Source organism: Carettochelys insculpta, chromosome 17, assembly GCF_033958435.1.
Source record: "Carettochelys insculpta isolate YL-2023 chromosome 17, ASM3395843v1, whole genome shotgun sequence".
NCBI lineage: Eukaryota > Metazoa > Chordata > Testudines > Carettochelyidae > Carettochelys > Carettochelys insculpta.
In genome coordinates, this window is record NC_134153.1 from 4,565,013 (window position 1) to 4,578,965 (window position 13,953).

The 13,953-nt window shown below is 45.7% G+C and overlaps 1 protein-coding gene across 1 annotated transcript in view; it reads left to right on the forward strand.

The window, feature by feature from the left end:
* Window positions 1-13,953, forward strand: part of RTEL1 (regulator of telomere elongation helicase 1) — a 161,489-nt gene that overhangs the window by 32,229 nt on the left and 115,307 nt on the right. The gene's annotated exons all lie outside the window — the stretch shown is intronic.

A 13,953-nucleotide genomic window follows, 5' to 3' on the forward strand; every position in this document is an offset into this window, starting at 1 on the left:
TGAGATTGAAGGTTGATTCAGTTGTTTCTAACCTCCACCAGGAGGAGCTGGATATGCATATAGCATATCCTACCAGCAATATTTGAATAGAAGAGATTTTTCCTTGAAAAATAAAATGAATTTGTTGGCTGGATGGGGCATGTAGATAATCCTAACTTTTTTTTTTGATTGTTTATTGAATGTAGGAAACTTTTAAAAAAGAACACCAATACAATGTTTGTACTGTAGCTGACCTCTGATTTGAATGGAACCTTTTCCTGAGAGCTGATAGTGAAATTTGACTGGGCACTCTCACCTTTTTCTTTTGGATCAGAACAGATTTTCCTCTGACTTGTTCTGGAAGGTGGTGGTGATTGTTGGAAAGATTTGGATACTTGTCTTGCTACTTCATTCTTGCTCATTGCACTATTGTTTATATATAGTGCTCACTGATAAATTCAGTGTAATCATTTGGACATCCAAACAAACCAAAAAAATAGTCATGTAACACTTTAAAGACTAGCAAAATAATTTATTAGGTGATGAGCTTTTGTGGGGCAGACCCATTTCTTCAGATCTGGAGATAGTGAAATACTGGAAATGTTGTTGAAAGGGAATTGGCATGACGATTATATAACACAGAGATAATGAACAAAAAATTGAAATAAAAACTGAAAAATCAGATACATAGGACAGAAAGGGGGGGTGAAGCGGGGAAGAGGGGAGGGAAAATTACTAACTGTAAGAGTCTATTAAGTTAAGTGACCTGCCTGAGATCACTATGAATATCAAAGTTGGGGAAGTTGTCTTTGTACTGTGTAAAATAATTGTGCTATCACACCACACGATCCACTGTTTATAGTCAAGCCCTTAGATACAATCGCATCTGCTCCTATCTTACTGATGGAGTACAAAAACTTCAGGATCTCTACCAAGCATTTGTAAAACTTAATTTCCCACCAGAAGTTTAAAAAAAAAAAAAAAGATTGGCAGGGCCAGACAGATACTCAGAAACCAACTATTTCAAGATAAGCCCAAGAAGGCCAATAACAGAACACCACTTGTCATTACCTATGGCTCCAAACTCAAGCCCCTGCAGCACATCATCAACAACCTATAATGGAATGTGATGCTAAGCTCTGGCAGGCTCTGGGTGAGAGGCCTGTTCTCTCTTACAGACAACCAGGAAAATTCTCACTATCAACCACAGGCTATACCACACTAATACTAAACCTAGAACTTTTCCTTGCAACAAACCCCATTGCCAGCTTTGTACACACATTTATTCTGGACACACCATCACTGGACCGAATCACATTAGTTACAGGATCAGGGGCTCATGTTCCTGTACCTCAATCAATGTTATATGTGCCCGCAATGCCCCTCTGCTATGTATATTGGACAGATTGGACAATCACTTTGCCAAAGAATGAATGGACACAAAACAGACATTAGGAATCTGAATACACATAAACCTGTCAGTGAGCATTTCAATGGAGTGGACCATACTGCTGAAGACCTGAGAATATGCACCTTACAAAAAGAGGCTTTAACGCCATATTACAATAGGAAACATGTAAACTGCAATTTATGCTCAAATTCAATATTTTGATACTTGGTCTTAATAGAGATAGCAATTACCTTGCACATTACAAAGATAGCTTCCCCATCTTTGATATTTGTAGTGATCTCAGGTAGGTCACGTAACTCAATAGACTCTTATAGTCAGTAATTTTCTTTCCCCTTCGCGCCCCCCTCTGTCCTATGTATCTGGTTTGTCAGTTTTTATTTCAATTTTTTTATTTCAATTTTTTTTGCTTGTATCTCTGTGTTATATAATAATCATGTCAATTCACTTTCAGCAACATGTCCAAATCTCCAAATCTATCTCCAAATCCAAAGAAGTGGGTCTGCCCCATGAACACTCATCACCTAATAAATTATTTTCTTAGTCTTTAAAGTGCTACATGACTGCTTTTTTGTTTTGTTAGGATACAGATTAACACAGCTACCTCTCTGTTACCATTTGGACATCCGGGTAGAGATGTAAGAAATAAATTCAGATTGACAAATGACACTTACAGTAATTGAAAAATACATGAAACCAGTGACCCTATATAGTCAGTAGTTGCCCTATTCCCACCTTCCACTCCAGTGACCCTGAGGACTGCTGTAGTTGGTTGTGACCCACTGTCTCCCTCCAACTGTTGGAGCTGTATGAACTTTCCCTAATGTCTGGTAGTCCCCCTCTCTTTTTACTCCTGTTGATGTATCCTAAGTGCATTTTGTCACCTCTACTTGGATCATTTGGTAGCGTTCAAGTAGTTAAATATGTTTTCACCTCATTGGTGATTCTTGGAAACATGATAAGCAGGAATAGTGAATTTCCCAGTAATTGTCAGTTTGTTTTGTTTGTTTGTTTGTTTTACCAAGTATTGCAGAGTTTGGCAACTAAATAAATTTTCTCCTTTGTTTTAGAGTGAGAATGTGACAGGAAGGGAAGATCTTGTTACCTATTGTGTAGTTTTCTTGGAAAACCTAACTAGCTTTGTGCAACAGAACAGGCTGTCCATTCATCACAGTATTGTATCTCCCTCTTTTGCAAGTTGATACTTTTTATCCTCAAAGGCATTGGCCTTTCTTTACTTGTAGCAGCCATTATTTACTGGTCTTGCTTAGGTCAGGTGTGCTACCAGAAAGCAAATGTCCAAAAGCCAATTACAGAAAACACCCGCTTGAAGGTCACTTGATGAAGTGGAGTGAACGTATTAAATCTCCGTCTTGCATGACAAAGAGCAAATCAATGGTTCTCAACCTTCAGACTCTTATAGCCCAATCAGGGTCACACAGGTAATATATATATATATATTGTATGAATGTAGCCCACATAGCACAAAAAGAGCTGCATATACACTCCCTAGTGGGTTGAAAATCACTGGATCAGTTACAGATCTGTATTCCTGTCTGCCTGCCAGCTCTGGGTCATTGACACCTTAAACAGCTTTTATCTATGCAGTCAGATTTGGGAACAAATATTTGCGTACTTGCACACCTAGATTTACGTCAAGTGCTGTTCTGAATCTTGGATCGCTACTCAGATGGATATATGATGTGATGAACATGTTTGATCAGCCTCGCTGGGTTCAATGTCTCCTCAGCAAACTAATCAGGCTACCCTTCATTCATCAGCAGAGGGTCTCATTCCTCTTACAGTCAATCTGTTTGGAAATACACGGTTCAGAAACTCAGCATAAAGAGGAGGTTTAGTGGGGAGTATATGGGATATATCACGTGAAGAGCTTCAAGTGTTTGTTGATGTCCATTCCACATTAGGTGTGCGTTCCTGCTATATGAGCCAGTGTTGGAAGTATTTCCCTTAGCAACATCCATAGAGGAGCGGCTCTGGCAGCTCCTGGAGTGGCACCACAATGGCATGGTATAAAGAATGTGGTGCACCCCCTTGACTCGTTCTTCTTGCCACCAGTAGCAGTGAATTGGCACTGCTTGCTTTGACTTGTTGTGATGGAGTGGGGGATACCTGTGTGTGTGTGGGGCTCCTGCTGAGGGTAACCTTGATGACCAGGTAACACCTTTGTACTGCAGACAAAGGAGGAGGTGGAGCCTGAGGGGTTTGAATTGGAACTGGGATTTGGGAAGCAGTTAGTCTGGGCTGAGGGAGAGCGAGACAAGGGAGGGGGCAAGTCCCCGGCTCTGGGGGCCCCTCGGGGCCTCCTCTCCCCAACATGAATTGGACTGGCTGTCTCTGCCTGCTGCACTGACTCCTCTGTACGATGCTGTGTTCTGTCGGCTAATAAACCCGCTGTTATCATAAGAACATAAGAACATAAGAATGGCCATACTGGGTCAGACCAAAGGTCCATCAAGCCCAGCATCCCATCTGCCGACAGTGGCCAATGCCAGGTGCCCCAGAGAAGGAGAACAGAAGACAATGATCAAGTGATTTATCTCCTGCCATCCATCTCCTGCCCTTGTACTGAAGGCTAGGGCACCATACTTTATCCCTGGCTAATAGCCATTTATGGACCTAACCTGCAAAAATTTATCAAGCTCTTTTTTAAACCCTAATAGAGTCCTGGCCTTCACAGCCTCCTCGGGCAAGGAGTTCCACAGGTTGACTGTGCGCTGTGTGAAGAAAAATTTCCTTTTATTAGTTTTGAACCTACTACCCATCAATTTCATTTGGTGTCCCCTAGTTCTTGTATTATGGGAAAAGGTAAATAATTTTTCTATATTCACTTTCTCCACACCATTCATGATTTTATATACCTCTATCATATCGCCCCTCAATCGCCTTTTTTCCAAACTGAAAAGTCCCAGTCTCTCTAGCCTCTCCCCATATGGGACCCTTTCCAAGCCCCTAATCATCTTAGTCGCCCTTTTCTGAACCTTTTCTAATGCCAATATATCTTTTTTGAGGTGAGGAGACCACATCTGCACGCAGTACTCGAGATGTGGGCGTACCATAGTTTTATATAGGGGAAGTATGATATCTTTTGTCTTATTATCGATCCCTTTTTTAATAATTCCTAACATCCTATTCGCCTTACTAACTGCCGCTGCACACTGCGTGGATGTCTTCAGAGAACTATCCACTATAACTCCAAGATCCCTTTCCTGATCTGTCGTAGCTAAATTTGACCCCATCATGTAGTACGTGTAATTTGGGTTATTTTTTCTGACATGCATTACCTTACACTTACCCACATTAAATTTCATTTGCCATTTTGCTGCCCAATCACTCAGTTTGCTGAGATCTTTTTGTAGTTCTTCACAATCCCTTTTGCTTTTGACTGTCCTGAACAACTTGGTGTCATCTGCAAACTTTGCCACCTCACCGCTTACCTCATTTTCTAGATCATTGATGAACAAGTTGAACAGGATCGGTCCCAGGACTGAGCCCTGGGGAACACCACTAGTTACCCCCCTCCATTGTGAAAATTTACCATTTATTCCAACCCTTTGTTTTCTGTCTTTTAACCAATTCCCGATCCATGAAAGGACCTTTCCTCCTATCCCATGACCACCTAATTTACATAAAAGCCTTTGGTGTGGGACCGTGTCAAAGGCTTTCTGGAAATCTAGGTATATTATGTCCACTGGGTGCCCCTTGTCCGCATGTTTATTAACCCCTTCAAAGAATTCTAATAGATTAGACAGACACGACTTCCCTCTGCAGAAACCATGCTGACTTTTGCCCAACAATTCGTGCTCTTCTATGTGCCTTGCAATTTTACTCTTTACTAGTGTTTCTACTAATTTGCCTGGTACTGATGTTAAACTTATCGGTCTATAATTGCCAGGATCTCCTCTAGAGCCTTTTTTAAATATTGGTGTTATATTGGCCGTCTTCCAGTCATTTGGTACCAAAGTGGATTTAAAGGATAGGTTACAAACCACTGTTAATAACTCCGCAATTTCACATTTGAGTTCTTTCAGAACCCTTGGGTGAATGCCGTCTGGTCCTGGAGACTTGTTACTATTCAGCTTATCAATTAATTCCAAAACCTCCTCTAATGTCACTTCAATCTGAGTGAGTTCCTCAGATTTGTTGCCTAAAAAGGCTGGCTCAGATTTAGGAACCTCTGTAACATCTTCAGCCGTGAAGACTGAAGCAAAGAAATCATTTAATCGCTCCGCAATGGCACTGTCTTCCTTGATCGCTCCTTTTATATCTTTATCATCCAAGGGCCCCACTGCTTTTTTAGCAGGCTTCCTGCTTCTAATGTATTTAAAAAACATTTTACTATTGTTTTTTGAATTTTTGGCTAGCTGTTCCTCAAACTCTTTTTTGGCTTTTCTTACTACATTATGACAGTTAATTTGGGAGTGTTTATGTTCCTTTCTATTTTCCTCACTAGGATTTGACTTCCACTTTTTAAAAGCTGCCCTTTTCTCTCTCACTGCCTTTTTAACATGGCTGTTTAGCCATGGTGGTTCTTTGTTAGGTCTCTTACTGTGTTTTTTTATTTGGGGTATACATTTAAGTTGGGCCTCTAGTATGGTGTCTTTAAACAGTTTCCATGCAGCTTCCAGGGATTTTAGTTTGATTACTCTACCTTTTAGTTTCTGTTTAACTAGCTTCCTCATTTTAGTGTAATTCCCCTTTTTGAAATTAAATGCCAGAGTGTTTGACCGCTGCGGTGTTCTTCCCAACACAGGAATATTAAAAGTTATTATATTGTGGTCACTATTTCCAAGCGGTCCAGTAACAGTTACCTCTTGGACCAGATCCTGCGTTCCAGTCAAAACTAGATCGAGAATCGACTCTCCCCTTGTGGGTTCCTGTACTAGCTGCTCCAAGAAGCAGTCATTTAAGGCATCAAGAAATTTAATCTCTGAATCCCGTCCTGAGGTGACATGCACCCAATCAATATGGGGATAATTGAAATCTCCTATTATTACTGTGTTTTTTATTTTGATAGCCTCTCTAATCTCCCTCATCATTTCAGCATCACTATCACTGTCCTGGTTAGGTGGTCGGTAATATATTCCTAATGCCATATTCATATTAGAGGAATGAATTGTTATCCATAATGATTCTATGGAACATTTTGATTCCTTTAGGATTTTTACTTCATTTGATTCTATATTATCCTTCACATATAGTACCACTCTGCCACCCGCACGACCTGTTCTGTCTTTCCGATATAATTTATATCCCGGTATGATAGTGTCCCACTGATTTTCCTCATTCCACCATGTTTCTGAGATATCCTGCTAAGTGAGAAACTCTCCTGCCTGCGGACAGGGTGCAGAGCTTTGGGGACCCCAGAACCCCATCACACTGGTGTCAGGAGTGGGATGTTCTGCACCCTGAGGATGGCGCATCCAGCAGTAATTAACCGGGGCCCCGGAAGAAGTGGGGCCTGCGAGACCCAGGTGTGCTGAAGGGCAGTGAGGTGCAGCTCCCCAAGGCGGAGGGGCCTGCGGCCGAACCCAAGCAACTGTGGTCGTGGTTCTCGAGAGCGGGTGTCACACTGAAGAGGGGGTTCCTCTGAGAGTCTGTTGGAGTCGGTCCCAGAGGGCAGAGGGGCCTACGGCCTAACCCCGGGGAGCTTGTGACCCGCAAGGAGCCTGGCACACTGAAGGGATTCTTCCAGGAAGCGTGGGGTGCAGAGGGCATCAGCCTGAGAGCCTGCAACCACGCTCAGCAACTCCGCTGTGAAGTGGCAGCACCTGGAAACTGAATCGAGATTAAAGAAGCTGGACAAGGCAGCGTGGATGTGCAGTGGCAGAGCTGAGGGTTAAGGAAAATCCTGCAGAGGTGAGCCCGGATCGGGGCAGGGAACCCTGGACTGCATGGAGCTCTGAACCCCGAGTGGCCTGCCACAGCTCAAGGAAGGAAGGAGCGATTCCAACCCATCATCTACTAGTGGCCAAGACAGACCTGCGAAGAGTTTTTCAGGCCTGGGCCGAGGAAGGTGCCTGTGTGTCTGTGCAGGAAAGCAGCTTGTCCACTGGGAATGGCAAGTTGTCTGTGAGAGAAGCTGCACCACCTTCTGTGTGTGTGTGGAGACCAGCCGGGAGGCTGGGACAAAGGAGAGAGTGTCTCCCATTGTCTGTCTGTGTTGAACAGCAGCAGCAGCCTGGGGAGAGAGCAGAGCCTGCATTTGGAAAAGGTGCCAATGAGGAAACTAGCCCATTGTTTAAGGAAGATTCCCCAGCCTGGGGTGGCTGGAGAAGGAACCACCAGGAAAGAGCATTCCAGGTGTGACTCTGAATCCAGCCATGGGGGCTGGAGCAGAGGGAATGGCTCTGGGATGGGCAGTGGTATCCCTGCTAAGGACACTGGTCCTTGGTGCAAAAAAAGTGCTTCTGCTTCTGGGGAAGTGAATCCTTTGCCTGAGCCTGTGGGGGCTCGAGATGGAGCCAAGATCCCAGAGCTGGATCTGAGGGCGGCTGAAGCCCAGATGGGAAGTGGGCCTGCCTCTGTGTCTCTCAGGGGGGATGATGCTTTAACTCGGTCTGATCCAGTTAGTATCATCAGGGAATCCCAGAGACCAGACGATTCTGGTACTTGTTCTTTGCCTGATGCTGAGGTGTTACTGGGAAGGGGTGAGAGGACTCTGTCCTACCAGAGTCATCCTCTCGCCAGGACACAGGAAGAGCAGACTGGCAATGGAGTTATGCTGACTGATGAAGATAAAGGAGCTGGTAGCAGAAGGGAGGAAAGGGACCCTGACCTTCTGTCCGGTGGTACTGGATGTCTGCCTGGAGGGGGATTACGTGGGAATCTGCCTGATGGGCCAGAAGTGATCCTGGGTGTAGGTGAAACCCAGGAGCTGGTTGTGGCTCAAGGGAGCAGTGTCCCCGTGGAGGCAAACAGGGGTGAGTTATTGTTTGGGGGAGCTCTTGAGGAAGAGAATTTCCCTGAAACTTTTCCTGACCCGTCTGTGGGGACTGCAGAAAATGGGAGTGAGGTGAAGGAGAGTGAACAGGAAAGGTGCATGTCTGTAAGAGCCAGAGCAGCCCTTTGCCTGGGGAGAAGTTTGTTTCAGCTCCTGATGGCCAGGACCTGCCTGAGTGTGAAACCACTGGCTGTGCTCTGGAAGGGTCCAAAGCAGGCAGTGTAAAAGTTTCTCAGGAATTGGAAGCTGGTGCAAGTAAAGTAAAAACTATCAGGGAATGTGAGCAGCCCTGTGAGAACCAAGTAAAACAGCTGCACAGCCAATCTCTGTAGGATGCAGGAGAGCGCCAGCAATTCCCCATCTCCAGATGGTGGAAACACTTATATTCTCATACTGGATTCGACTTCTGATTCCATGGGGAGGCAGTAGTTGGAGGTGGAAGGACGAAGGAGCTGTGGGCCTGGTGGGCCAGTAAGGGATAAACAGGGATTCCTTCATGTGGATTCTGCGTCTGGGACTCACAAAACAACTCTCAGAAAGCAGTTTGGTTTGCAAATTTCCAGACTGGCAGGAAGGGGGCTGTCTCCCTGAGATCATCAATGGCCCAGCTCTTGTTAGAAGGGAGGGCACAGCCAGAGAGATCAGATTTCCACCCCAGGGGGCAAGGGAGAAGATTAGAACTTGATGGTGCTAAGAAACGCCTCAGCCATTTATCCCCAAAATACCAGATTCTCAAGGAGGTTACACAAAAGTTGTGGTCTACCAAAGAGCAACGTAAATGTACAGTTGCAATGGGTTTGTTCTGTTGCTCACGCTGACTGCTGTAACCAAGGGGTGCTGCTACCAAAAGCTGTAGAATTGTACCATGCACTGAATGTTTGAAAAGAGCCATGTGACGTGATGACATTGATGTAGAAGCATGAATTGTATGTTGAAGGAGTCTGTAACTCTGAAATGTCACCATTGTTCCCTGTAACTAGTCTTGCAACCTCTGACATGAGAAGGAACATTCCAAACCTATTGTGTGGCATGGAAGGGGAAACTGAGGCACACAACCATTGTGGTGGTCTGGCTAAATGCCAAGGATGGAAGCATTTGTACCTTCCGTTACTGGACTGTAACTGAATTCCAGACATTGGCTGGAGCAGCTGTATGGACTGGTGGTCAGATGGGGCAGGACCCAGACCACAAAAGACCTGTTTGATCTGTTGGTGCTGCAGCATCTGTATGGGCTCTGCCCGCCCGACTTGAGAACGTGGCTGACGGACCGGGGCCGAAGCAGCGAGACCAACCAACCCAAGGGAACTAAAGGGACTTGCCCAGCTGCATCACATGAAAAGGGCCAAGACCAAGCTCCTGACTTGGAGCCTCCCCCAGCAAGACTATGATGTGGAGGTGGTGCACATCGAGGGGAGAACAGAGGGTACAGCTGATGCCCTGTCACAAGGGGAGAGCCGCGAACTTCCCCAGGTCACCAGTTGAGTGACCCCGCTCAGTTCTGTCTGGAAGGGGGGAGAGATGTGATGGAGTGGGGGATACCTGTGTGTGTGTGGGGCTCACACAGGGTGTGGGGCTCCTGCTGAGGGTAACCTTGATGACCAGGTAACACCTTTGTACTGCAGACAAAGGAGGAGGTGGAGCCTGAGGGGTTTGAATTGGAACTGGGATTTGGGAAGCAGTTAGTCTGGGCTGAGGGAGAGCGAGACAAGGGAGGGGGCAAGTCCCCGGCTCTGGGGGCCCCTCGGGGCCTCTTCTCCCCAACATGAATTGGACTGGCTGTCTCTGCCTGCTGCACTGACTCCTCTGTACGATGCTGTGTCCTGTCGGCTAATAAACCCACTGTTATCCTGCTAAGTGAGAAACTCTCCTGCCTGCGGACAGGGTGCAGAGCTTTGGGGACCCCAGAACCCCATCACACTTGTCATAGCTAGATCTCCTCAGTGTAGCAACTCTGTAGATAGTTCTTCAACCAGTGAATATGTTAGTTTAGGTAGAGTTTGTTGTCCTGGGCTTCATACCTTGTGTTTTGTGCACACTTCCTATGTGACCTGCATGATAGTTGTCTGTGGTGCCTTGGAAAGGGACATGTTAGTGACAAATGCCAATTTGTAGATCATTCAATGTCAATACCATTAAGAAAAGGGATATTTGCTTGCAGGCATTGCTAATGGAGTCAGTGCAGTTCCGGGGGGGCGGGGGGGCTGGGCAAATGTTCCCCCTCAGGCTCCTTCTTGCTATCATGATCCAAGAGCCTGCTGTATACATTTCCACCAATCCCTCTTATCAGCAGGGTCCTTTTTGAGATCAACAGGATAAGGCGCAGGTCATCCTGATTGCCCCAGCCTGGCCTTACCACCATTCGTTGAGAAATTACTGTACTTGGTAATATATTGCCCTGGCCCCTCCCTATCTGTCCAGACCTGATAGGACCTGTGCCAGCTCCTCCATCCTGACCTCACATCCTTGCACCTCACCGCGTGGATGCTCCAGAGTTGAGGAAGATGGAATGTAGCTGCTCAGAACAGGTCCAAGAGGGAAGCAGGAAACCTTTGACAAGTCTGACCTACCAAATGAAGTGTGCAAGATTCTCCCACGAGGTGGAGGAGTAAGACAGTGCTCCGGAACAGGTTCCAGTGCTGTCAGTTCTCCATTACCTGCTGCAGCTTCAGTGCCAAGGCCTGGGGTATTTCTCCATTAAGGTGCATCTTGTGGCCATCACTGCTTTCTGCGGTCTGAGCCAAGGGCAGACAGTGTTCTAGCACAAAATGATGGTGAAGTTCCTGCATGGTCTCTACCAACTGTGTCCACAGGTGCGGAACCATGTCTCTCAGTGGTATCTTAACTTAGTCCTCTCCCAACTTCCATGGCCTCCCTTTGAGCCACTTAATGTCTGCTCACTCTTCCATTTGTCCTGGAAGGTGGCATTTCTGGTTGCTGTGACATCGGTGACACAGTTTTGGAAATTCAGGCCTTAACTTCAGAACCCCTGTAGGCTGTTTTCTTCAAGGACAAGTTCTGTCTACAGCCCCACTCTGCCTTCCTACTGAAGGTAGTCTCCTCCTTCCATATGAATCACGGTATCACCTTACCTGTGTTCTGCCTCACATTTCACAAGACAGAAGAGAAGCAGCTGCACATCTTGTAATTCAGGAGGCCTGTGGTCTTTTACCTGGAATGCACTAAACTGTTTTGCAATTCATCACAGCCTTATGTCGCTATGGCTGACAGGATGAAGGGCATGCCAGTGTCCACACGGCTGCTGGCCAACTGGATTACCTCATATATTCAGACCTATGACCTAGCCAGTGTTCCCTGCTGCAGATAGGATTGGCCCATTCAACCAGAGCCCAGACATCATCAGTGGCCTTCTTGACGCATGTGCTGATCCAATACATCTATAGAACCATGACATAATCCTCAGTCTACACATTCACAGCCCACTATGCCCTCATGCAGCAGGCTCAAGAGGCCACTGGGTTCGTGGGCCTACGCTGCAGTCAGTGAGGCCATGAACTCCTACCCACCTCTGTTCATGCTACTTATAGTCATCTGATGTGGAATGGACATGAGCAATCACTTGAAGAAGAAGAATTATTACCTTTTTTGTAACTGGTGTTCAAGATGCGTTGCTCATGTCCATTCCATGCCCTGTCCTCCTTCCCCACTGTCAGAGTTGTTGGGAGGAAGGAACTGAGGGGAGGGGAATGTGCAGTGACTTCTATACCATGCCATGGTAGTGCCTCTACAGGGGTCTCTTATGGATGCTGCTAGGTGAAAAATATCATGACATCAGTGCACATGGTGAGCACACGCCATAATGTGGAATGGTCATGAGCAATACATCTGGAAGAACCAGCTCTTTCTCTCATGTCTGGTGAGATGGGCACTCCTAAATTCTGTAAGTTCTATAAGTGAGGTGTTTTGAATTCTGGTTCCTCAGATCATTGAGCCACTAGAGAAGGTTGGTTTGTAAAGCTGAGTTGGTCATGTGTTCATGTGTGTGAAATGTGTCCAGCTGTGTAAGGGTGTGTTGTATTATATGTGTGTTCTGAAATAACAGTAGCACTTTGTATCCATCTGTCTCAATGATTTATAAAAGAAGGCAAATTTCGTCATCTCCATGTGAGTAAGGTAAGGCACAGAGATGTAATTGTTTGCCCAGAGGTACGCAGCAATTAAGTAGTAGAACCAGAAATAGAAATTGAGTTTCCTGACTCAGTTCAGAGCCCTGTTCTCTGGGCCTCATTGTTTCCTTGTTCTACAACTCTGCATTCAGTTTATCAGGTTTTGTTTTTGTTTGTTGGGGGAAAAAAAATCTATTTAAACATTTGGTAAAACTCCGTTTGACCATGCTAAGGTTAATCTTCACTGGTTACACTTTCCAAGAATGCTGTTTTTATTTTATTCTTCTTCACTATAGTGGGAAACGCCTTCCTTTTACTATAACCTGTATCTTCATGAGCACTGTTAATGCCTTGTGAACGTCTCCAGAAACTTGGCTTACAAAATTGCTATTATAAACAATGTTTTTTTTATGAAGCAGGCTGTTTTTTATTGAAATGATGCTGACTGTAGGGTAAAACAATATTCAGCAGTATACATTGATTCATGTGCCCCATGGTTATCACAGAATCACAGGGCTGGAAGGGGCCTCAGGAGGTCATCTAGTCCAGCCCCCTGCTTCAAGCAGGATCAACCCCTACTAAGTCATCCTACCCAGGACCTTGTCCAGCTGGGACTTAAAAACCTCAAGGGATGGAGAATCCACCACCTCTCTAGGCAACGCATTCCAGTGCTTCACCACTCGCCTGGTGAAGTAGTTTTTCCTAATATCTAACCTACACCTTTCCCTCTTCAACTTCTGACCATTACTCCTTGTTCTGCCATCTAACACCACTGAGGACAGTTTCTCATCCTGCTTTTCAGAGCTCACCTTCAGGAAGTTGAAGGCTGCTATTAGATCACCTCTGAGTCTTCTCTTCTGTAAACTAAACAAGCCCAAATCCCTCAGCCTATCCTCATAGGTCTTGTGCTCCAGACCCTTAATCATTTTTGTTGCCCTTCCCTGAACCTGCTCCAGCAAATCTACATCCTTTTTATACTGGGGGGCCCAAAACTGAACACAATATTCCAGATGTGGCCTCACCAGTGCCGAATAAAGAGGAATAACTACTTCTCTAGATCTGCTCGAAATGCTCCTCCTAGTGCACCCCACTATGCCATTAGCTTTCATGGCTCCAAGGGCACACTGTTTGCTCATATCCAGCCATTCATATACCATAACTCCTAGGTCCCTTTCCATCGTACTGCTGCTGAGCCAGTCAGTCCCCAGCCTGTAACAATGTTTGGGATTCTTCCGCCCCAGGTCCAGGAGTCTACACTTCTGCTTATTGAACTGCATCAGATTTCTCTTGGCCCAGTCCTCCAATTTATCCAGGTCACTCTGGATTCTCTCTCTACCCTCCAACATGTCTACCTCTCCCCCGAGTTTTGTGTCATCCGCAAACTTGCTGAGGGTGCGACCCAGTCCCTCATCCAGGTCATTAATAAAGATGTTGAATAACACCGGCCCCAGAACCGAGCCTTGCGGCACTCTGCTTGAAAC